This window comes from Mesocricetus auratus, unplaced genomic scaffold (genome assembly GCF_017639785.1).
Source record: "Mesocricetus auratus isolate SY011 unplaced genomic scaffold, BCM_Maur_2.0 Super-Scaffold_100033, whole genome shotgun sequence".
NCBI lineage: Eukaryota > Metazoa > Chordata > Mammalia > Rodentia > Cricetidae > Mesocricetus > Mesocricetus auratus.
The window spans coordinates 1,630,923-1,641,211 of NW_024429213.1; the positions used below are offsets into that span (position 1 = coordinate 1,630,923).

Below are 10,289 nucleotides of genomic sequence, written 5' to 3' on the forward strand. Positions count from 1 at the left end.
AATTTTTATTCAGTTCATTTGAAATTCAGGATCAAACATTTAGCTTTAATAAATAGTTTCATTAGATTTAGCTTTTTGTCTCAGGCTGCTAAGTTTTTTTGAAAATAAGAAATATGTTCTTTTTTCCTGTATAGTTTTTTTCACAGTCATGTTATATATTAATGTATTTCAGATCCACCTAATTCTACAAAATTATCATCTCCTGTGTCCTCCTATCCAAACCTTCCAGATTCTATCACCTCTCTCAATTGTGCAAGCCTCAGATCTTCCCTGAGTAATAATCAGAGAGTGTTATTGAGGTTCTATGACACCTATTAACACTGATCACACCCACACTCTTGCCTTCCCATCATCCCCAAACTCTGCCACACAGATCTTGAACCACTTCTTTAAGCAGAAGAAAACTTTGTTTTTTATGCTCTGATCTTTTTAAACATACATTTTTATTTATTTTTTAGATTTTTTGTGAAATTGGTGAATTTTTATTCAGTGTGGACAGAGTGATTATAGCCTTGACTGCTCTGGTGGTTACAAATAAGAGTCTTTACAGGCTGAGAAATGCTCTGAGGTCAATTATAAAGAATATGTGTTAGGAAATCTGAACTTTCATTTGGTTTAAACATGACTTTGTAATGCATTAGAAGTTGAAGATCATAGCATATATTAATGCTAAATTTAGTGTTCCTGATGAAAGTAGTTACATGCGCAGAGTGAGTCTGGGAGGCTGCTCATGAGTGCAAGGAACATGTTCTTCTTTGCTTGTTCATACACTTCATACTCTGACTGTAAAGATGGCTAAATATTCAGACACCGAATCAATTCTACCCAAAGTAGTATATGATACCATGGAAGAAAGTACATGGGGGCCCCAGCTTTTTTGTAATTTCTTCTAAATTATAAGCAAAAAGGGCTGGGGAAGCCGGGTGTTGGTGGTGCAAGCCTTTAATCCCAGCACTCGGGAGGGAAAAGCAGGCAGATCTCTGTGAGTTCGAGGCCAGCCTGGTCTACAGGACAGCCTCCAAAACAGTACAGAGAAACCCTGTCTCGAAAAACCAAAAGGGGGGGGGCTGGGAAGTTAGCTCAGTGGTGGAACACTTGCCTAACATGGTCAAAATCCTTGGCTTGATTGATCCCTAGCACTACAAAATACAAAAATTAAAATAAATGAGAATATAAAATGTAGAAAAATAGCAACTGAGAAGAGAATAAATGCCAAGTGTCTTCTAATTTTTAATTTTGCTGAGACCTGTTTATGAAAAAAGGCAATGGAAATAGCACAGCCTCTACAAAAAAGTTCTCATATAGCCTACCATTTGATTTATTGTTCGAGACAGCATATTTTCTTTTTTTTTTCTTCAAAACCTTTTAAAACTTGAATTCATACAATCTGAAAACTACAACTACAAATCACACTGAGTCTTTTAACTGCTAGAAAACATTTCACTAATGGATAAGAACAGGGAGCAATCTGTGATTCCTGGCTATGCTATTTTATCTGTGGCTTGATTTGGCGGTTTCCTCCTTGATGACGATCTCCCTGTGGCCTCTGACCCCAGGAACCCCACAGACGGCTCTGGTGTTCCCTGCCGAGGTGCCAGACTGGGAGAGACTGGCATGCCTCTCCGCCAACCCCTCTGCAGTAATCGGGTTTTACCCCCTCCCCCCACTCCAATGACTGGTTTCAGCATCAGGAGTTAATGGAGCTCCCACCCCACAGCTGCTAATAACCGGATAAAAGCAGTCTGCAACCAGTCAGAAGCCAGAAACGCTAAGAGCCAGGGGATAGGGAGGGCTCATGGGGTGGATTAGGAGGGGAGGGGAGGGGGACAGGGCGAGTGATTGACAGCGGCTCCTTCTAACTAGGTTGTGCAGGGCTGTCCTGTGACCTCTAACACTGTGTCCTCTGGGGTCATGGGAGTGATTGCAAGGCAGGTCCCCTAAGTGTCAATCATCAATCTGTCAATCATCTATCTATATGTCAATCATCCAACTATGCTTCAATTCCTATTTAAATACGCAAATAATCAACAACGAAATTAACGTATATGTAAATGAGCCCTCAAAGTCTCTGGAGACAGAGATCACTCACAAGCAGTCAGGTCAAAGCAATAACTATATTTTTATTTATAATACAACGCTGAGTTAGATGAGCCTCTTCAAACTTTGGCCCCACAGATGGGATAGGAAGTGGCTCCCCTCCCTCACCCGCCCCCAGACGCCCCCATTGCCTCCCCTGCCCAAGGAACCATCTGGAGCAGCCTGGGGCCAGTCTAACCTGCAGCTGCTGTCAGCACCATTCCACAAATGATAAAAAAGGAAATGAGTGTTGAGGCCTGCATACAACTGCTTTCATGCCCAGGCTGGAGAAGCAGGAAAATGTGCTGACCCCCCCCCACCACCCCTGCCTGACCTTGCCCTAATTACTGGGAAGAAACTGCCAGATACCCTCCATGTGGTAAGGAACCAATCAGAAGTTAGCTGCAGGGCTTTGGATGTGCTTTACTGATAATCATGGAATGCAGTAGGTAGCAATGGCTCTTGGATGACCTCCAGGCAAAGCAACCTTTCTGCAGCTGCAGCTGACCAATCAACTCAGGACAGGTTCCCCCAGGCCAGAGTTGAGCCAATGCTGAGACTGTTACTAAGCAACTATCAAACCCTCAGACACCCTCCTTGATCTACACCAATATATGCCCTGCCTCACTGCTGCTCCAGGTCCCTCCTGCTCCACCCGCTGTGTCGGATGAACTGACAGGGGACCTGAGTTAACCTGTAAATTAAAGAGACTCTTTGCTTTTGCATCAGATCTGGCCTCTTAGTGGTTTTGGGGGCTCAGAGTCTGGGCACACTATTTTATATTTTATATATTATTTCATTCTATTTTATTTTATATTTTGTATACCAATGAATGGGTTATTTTTCTGCAAAATTTTCATTTTATTTTACTCAGCTTTGAAAATACTATTTTCCACGTGGTTTTTACTTTGTATAGGTCATTTTTGAAATTTGTATCTCATGTATCACTTTATGTGATGTTTTATATGTTCCTGATTATTTTCTGGTGTTTTTGAGATGAGATTTTTCTTTAATTCATGTTGTATTTTAATTCATATTTGATATAGTTCATAGATTGTTTTACTGTGCATGTTTTTTGCTTTATTAATCTATATTATTTAATGTGGATTCATATTTTTCATGTTATTTCAATGATTTTTTTATTCATTATTCTATGTATTATGGGATTCCTTACTTTACATATCATTTCAAAATCTTTTATTCCTTTTTTATAGCTCATGTATTATTTCTCTGTGCAGGCTTTTTTATATTTTACGTATTATATCAGTCATTTTCTGCACAAGTTTGTAATTTTCATGTTATTTCTTATTTTATTATTTTCTTCCTTATTTCACATATCATTTTATGTAATAATTTAAGGTCCTATTATACATTGTTTTCTATATTTTCCTCACGAATTGTCTGTATTTTCATCAATAGATATAATATTTCATTGATTGACATATTTATTCGATTTTCATAGCTTATCCAAGTCACATTTCCGTGGCTGCTGATGCCATTGAGTATCACATGCTGTGGACACAATATCACCCGGGGAATGTCAAAGGTTAACTACAGCCTATTTCCCATCAACCCCTGGTGCCTCTGGGACCTTCCCTGGCCTTGTAGATGAGGAAGACAGAAATATTTACTTATTTTCAATTTTAATCATTATTTTGAAGATTCATTTGATTCTTCATTTTGGCCTGAGGCTATGAACACACTTGAAGGGGAAGTTGGGAAGCTGGAGGTGGAATTTCAGGGGGTTGTACAGACTACTATATATTCTGGTAACCGAGTGCCACTGAATGGCATGATGGGGTGTGGGCACAGGCCCTGGGAAATGAATAAATCAGAACTGTAAAATAAATGTTTAGTAAATCAGAATTTTAAAATAAAATATCTAGAGATAAGTAAATGTTTCAAATAATAATTGAAGATTTTAAATTAAATATTAATATTTAAATTCTGTACTAGTAGATCACGTGTTTTGAAACACATATTCTAAGCATGAATTTTCAATAAATATTTGAAATGAATATTTTAAAAATTAATTTTACACATTGTGAAAAATTGATTAATATTTTAAATAAATATGTTGTTGAAATAAACGAATAAAAAAATGACTTTCTCATTCCCTCTCCCTGCTACCGCCATCGATCCTCCTCCAAAGTGGCAGCCAAAACTGGAAAGTGGAAGTCAGGAGCCAAAAATTGTTTATAAAATGACTGAGTCCATGACAGAGTTTTTGCCATCCTGGCACCATTATTGGTTGTGATTCGCGGGGTCAGGTGATGGGAAGTCGTGGACCTGGGGGCTGAATCTAAACAGAAATGATGATAAGTCATATTACTACAAAATTATTAACATAGAAATTATAATACTGTTTATTATAATTAACATCTCTTTATGTATGCAAAAAATTAAAATGTGAGGTGAGATTCTTACGGTGAACTTGGCCTTCCCCTGTCAGTTATCCCTCAAGACACGTCCAGAGCCCTCCTGTCAGTCATTCCCTCAAGACACACCCACAGTCCTCCTATCAATCACCCCTCAGAACAAGCCCAAAGACTTCCCTTGTGTCAATCATGCCTCAGGACATGTGCAGCCGTCCAGTCAGTCAAGTCTCAGGACACGCCCAGAGCCCTGCTGTCAGTCACCCCTCAGGACACGCCCACTACCTCCAGGCTGAATTCGCAGTCACCCCCTAGCGGAAGGCTTTGGGTGCTGGGATCACAAGCCTCTGCCTGGGGCCTGACTAGCTGAAACTGGAGGCGCGTGGCCTCGCGGGGTAACGTGTCCGGGTGTAGCCGGTTTGGGGGAATCCCATTGGGAGTCAGTCGAGAAATCCGGGAACTGCAAGCCGGAAGTTCCTTACCAATCCCCCCCCCCCCCCGTCCTCCCAGCAGCCCAAGCCCCGCGGCTCCCGGAGCTCCACGGTCACGCAAGGCAGGGCCGGCCTTGTGGGGAGAGGGGCGGGAGACACCCGGGTTCCCAGCAGGCATCGCGCGCGAATCCTTAGAGAAGCCCGGGCGGGGCATCAGGTCACCACGCTCTCGCTTGGGCGTTCCCAGCATGCCACGCGCGCGCGACCTTCCCCGCGTCCCAGGAACCTGCCTCAGTTTACCCTCCCATGCCACGGGTGCGGGATGCAAGGCAGGGGGGATAATGACAAATGTGCTAGGTCGGAGTTGGCACGGTGGTCGCGACCCCCAGAGGGTCCCGTACGCGCATGCGCCACTCAGTGCATGGAGCGGGTGGTTCTTTCCATAATTCTGTGCCTGCGGGCCCCGCTTCCCCGGTCGTATCCTGGAGTCGCGGGGTATTCGGGGCGAAGCAGCAGGGACCGCCAAGGGCGCCGGAAACACATGCAGCCCGAGTAAGACCAGTTCCGGCTGGGAAAACTCCGGGCCGCGGGGTCCAGGGCTTTGTGTCCGGGTGAGGGGGCGGGGTCTGCGTGGTGCTTCCCTTCGCGTCCGCAGGAGAAAAATCCCGATGATTTTCCGTGCACGCCCCAAAAAAATCCTAAGATCTCAATTTTATTCTTTTTTTTTTGTCGCTTTCTGGGGAGTTTGACTCCTGACATCACAGCGGGTTTTTGTTTTTGTTCCCATAAGTCGCGGTGGCGCCAAGGACGATTTCCGGGAAGGAGAAAATTGTAATTTAAAAAAGCCCCCAAACTTCCGAAATCAGCAAAACAAAAATATGGAATTAAATTTTAAAAATCTGTTTCCGGAAGGGTACAGCGCTTAAGTGCTATTTCCGTGCAGCGGGAAGCGCTGAACTGCGTCGGCCAGACGAGCTCGTGGGAAATTAATAATTAGGAATTAAAATTTCTATTTTCAAACGTGATAATAAAAGAAAAGTCAAAATATTTTTAGCATTTTAAAGTGTGAAAGAAAAAAATGTAAAGTATATTTTGTTCCCAGGAAATGGGAGGCTGGTCGGAAGTTGAGAGGGGGCGGAGCCACCTGTCGATTTGGTGTCTCAATGAACTGTCCAAGAAGTCACCCTGAAAACCAGACTGACAATTCACTGAGTGACACTAGAACAAAAGTGAGGAAAGGGGCTGGGAGGGGGCAGAGCTGTCTACTCAGTGTCAATCAATGAATTGTCAATAAATTCACCCTGGGACCTTGACAGTTAACTGACTGACATCTGGCAAGAACCGTCATTCATCGACTAACCCTAGAACATGTCTGCCACCCCAGGCTAGCCCTGAGCGCTCCCCGGCTTCTCTCCTCCCAGGATTCCTTGCACACCGAGCCTCCCTGCAGTGCTCCTGCTGCTCCTCCTTTGAACTGCACTGGAAGTCTGACTATACCCCTGTGCCTGCTACATCCCCACCAAGGTCCACTGCAACTTCCAGCCTCTGGTACCACTTCACCTCGGGGATCCTCTGTGATGTGGAGAGGATCAACATGGTTCACATGCAGGTTCCCGGGTGTCGGGAGGATGACCTGGGATTTGAACTTGGAATCGAACTCAGATCCTTGAATTTGGCCACAGTCGCCCCCAGGTCTCTAAACACATCTGGCTTCCCTCGGAGACTGGGGATTCAAACTCTGGTCTTCATACTTGCCCGCAGTTGACTCCAGCCCTGGAGCCCTATAGTGCACTCTGATAAAGTGCATGAGCTGATCAGCATTCACCTTCCCAGACCTGGAATTCGAACTGGGATCCTTCCTGACACTTGGCCACAGTTCCCTAACCACACTCAGCCCAATAATGTAACCCTGTATCATGCATGTGCAGAACCATGAGCTTCTACCCTCCAACACCTGAGATTCAAACTTGGATCCCTGTGGTTAGCTGCAGTCGCATCTAGCCCTGGAGGTCTATATCCTCTTTAGACCCTAAGCCCTATAATGCACCCCAGTGAGACAAATTGCACTTTTGGCTTTCCTCAGGGACTTGGAATTCGAACTGAGATCCTTTATGACATTTGGCCATAGTCATCTTCATCCTCCAGCCTTATACTGCACTCCAATATCATGCTTGTGCAGAATCTCCTTTATCCTCGAACCTTGGATTTGAACTTGAATCCTACCCTTTTGCCGCAGTCACCTGCAGCCCCTGAGCCCTATAGTGTACCCCAGGCACTCACAAATGCACATATGCCTACCCCCACACACCAGGATTTGAATTTGTATCCTCAAGTCCTGAGCCCTATAGTGTACCCCTGTAACATACACACTTCCGTTTTCCCGCCTGCAGAGACTGGGCATTTGAACTCATAATCTGACATTTGGCGGCAATCCCCTAAGTACACTCAGCCCTAGAGTGCATGCATGTGCAGAATCGTCTCTGTCCTGGCAATCTCGGAATTTGAACACAGCCTCATGTTTGGCTGCAGTCCCCACCAGGTCCTCAGCTATACAGTGCATCCCCTTAACTCACATATGCCATTCTGGCGTCTCAGCCCATGGAGACAAGGGATTCGAACCCAGATCCTCATGTTTGGCCACAGTTCCTTTACTGCACTTAGCTTTATAGTGAACTCTGGTAACTCACATCTGCACTTCTGACTTTCCCTCCTCCCCCAGGGACCAGGGATTCAAACTCATATCCTAGTATATGGCGGCAGTCATCCCCAGCCCCTGAGCCCTATAGTGCACCCCGGAAACTCACATATGCATTTGTGGCTTCCCTGCCCCCAGGGACCAGGCATTCAAACTCAGATCCTGACATTTGGCTGCAGTCACCTAAGTACACTCAGCCCTAGAGTATCACCCCCCCCATTTTCGATTGTTCATTTGTTGTTTGCTGCTCACTGACTCTGTTGTAGATGGTCTCTCCAGCTGTCGGTGACTGATTGGTTAAGGTTGTTAGTTGATTATTAGTTGATCGTTGACTGATTATCGTTTGGTTGATTATCAGTTGATTGTTGATTGATATTATCAGTTGGCCATTGATGACCTCTGGATGGAAGGGTGGTTTTCGATCAGGATGTTTGTTGATTGATGATCAATTGTTGATTTTCAGTTGTTGTTGGAATACTGACTTATTGTTTATTGATCTTTGGGGTCGGTTATGGATTGATTGTGCATATTGTTTGATTTTTTATTGATCATTATTTTTTATAATCATTGGTTATGGATTGCCAGCTATATGGATTGGTTGTTGATGATTGATTGGTTACTGATTTTTTTTTTTTTTGGTTTTTACGAGACAGGGTTTCTCTGTATTGTTTTGGAGGCTATCGGTCCAGCCCGGCCTCGAACTCACAGAGATCCGCCTGCCTCTGCCTCCCGAGTGCTGGGATTAAAGGCGTGCGCCGCCACCGCCTGGCCTGATTGTTTATTATTGATGGGGTATTGACTGAAGATTGGCTGAGTATTGACTGACTACTGGTCGCTTGTTTATTGAATTAATTTATTATTGATTGACTTTGGGCTGTTTGTTGATTGATTGGCTATCAGTAGTTTGTTGACTGATGGTGAAAGTCATGCTGTCACACCTGGGAATGGCACATAGGTGTGTTGTAAATGGAGCTCCTTAGACAGCAAGGCCCTTTGGAGAATCTCATCCATTTGTCAAGGACCTATAAATACAGTACTGCAGACTCCTGCGCTGACCTTGGGAAGCTCATGGGCTCCAGGCTTCTCTAACTTTTGCTATGCTTAATCCTATGGTAACTCTTAGTTTTGCTTTGTTAGTTGTGGTTATGCCTGTATTAAGTGGGAATTATAGAAAAATTACATTTCTCTGATCTGTTACAGAAACCAGTTTCTCCGGTCGTCCCTGGCTGCCTCTGCAGTTACCTAAGTAAGAGGAACTCACTAAGGTTAATGATTATTGCTTATTCAATTCCAAAAGAGAAAGATATACTTCAAAGAACTTACGTTTCTTAAAAGATGACATTAAAAACCTTATAGGAACACAGAAGGAAAAAGAGATAGCATGTGAAAGGTCAGACATCTCTCTGGCACCAAGACATGAACACTTAGATACTTTTCCAATATCAAAGGATCAATAAAGGAATCTAAAACTCTGAGTTCCTTTAAAAGAAAAGTACATGTAGAAATTGCCAGGAAGAATGGAAGCTTAGTCTCAATAGTTAATATATTTAGATATTGATCATTATTATCTTGAGAATTTATAATAGGATTATAACTGTAATCCATATAATAATGATGATATACAGATTACTCAGAAACTGGTATACACCTGAAAATGATACTCTAGGTATCACAATATATTCAGCTGATTTCATATTGTTAACTGATAATCACTGGACTTAAATAACTTACTTTGTAACTGCATGTTTGTTGCTGGCTGGGGCACAGTGTGAATAAGATGTACCTAGCTAGATATAAACATTTGGCTGCTATATAATTATATGGGGTAAAGATCAATGATGTCAAGGGAGTGGGAAGGAAGAAAAACTAAAATGTTAACAATTCTTGGAAAATGATTTGAAACTGCTCATTTTGACTGCATTAGAACTGTACAAATAAAGGCAGCCTGAGCTGAAAGACAACCTGTGGTCAGACTCATCATTTTTCACCAACTTCATACATCCTTCCTGCTGGAGCTGGACTCCGGTAGATTGATTCTTTGTTGACTACTAATTATCAATTCACTGCTGGTCATTTGCTAAGTGCTGAATATCGATTCACCATTGGTTGTTGGTTGAGTATTGATTATTGATAACTGTCAGCCGTTTGTTGAATGACTATTTGTAAATAGAGTTCTTAGTTGGTCTAAATAGTAAATCCCAGAGTCAATTATAGAGGAAAATGCTGAGAGATCAGAGAGAAGGAGCAAGCCAAATCCACCTTTACCTCCTAGTGTCTCAGCAGACAAGAAAGGGAGTTCCTAATTTCTTCCTGCTTATATCCTTTCTCCACCCAACTATCTCACTTCGTTTGCACCCAGTCATCTCACTTCCTGTCTGTACAGACCTCCAGACTTCACTGATGCTCAGATTCACTCAGACTGCCATGCTCTCGACTTGGCTAAAGACTAACTCTCAAACTGAATGCCTTTTATACCTTTCAAACCCTGGGATTAAAGGCATGAGCTCTGATTCACTCTCTGGTAACCCAGGGTTGTCTTGGACTCAGAGATCCATCTCCCTCTTAATCCTGAGTCCTGGGATTAAAGGTGTGTATCACCACAACCTGATCTCTATAGCTTGAGGATGGCTTTGCTTTCTGAATCCTCAGGCAAGCTTTAATAAATCATAAACAATATATCACCACAACTATTGATTATTGATTGACTACCAG

At 43.2% G+C, this 10,289-nt stretch overlaps 1 long non-coding RNA gene across 1 annotated transcript; it reads left to right on the forward strand.

Annotated features, from left to right (window-relative positions):
* Positions 1-4,988: 4,988 nt before the first annotated feature.
* Positions 4,989-9,538, forward strand: LOC121135243. Its single transcript, XR_005872445.1, has 2 exons — positions 4,989-5,434; positions 6,304-9,538. It is a non-coding gene; the product is annotated as an uncharacterized LOC121135243 (long non-coding RNA).
* The last annotated feature ends 751 nt before the right edge of the window (positions 9,539-10,289 follow it).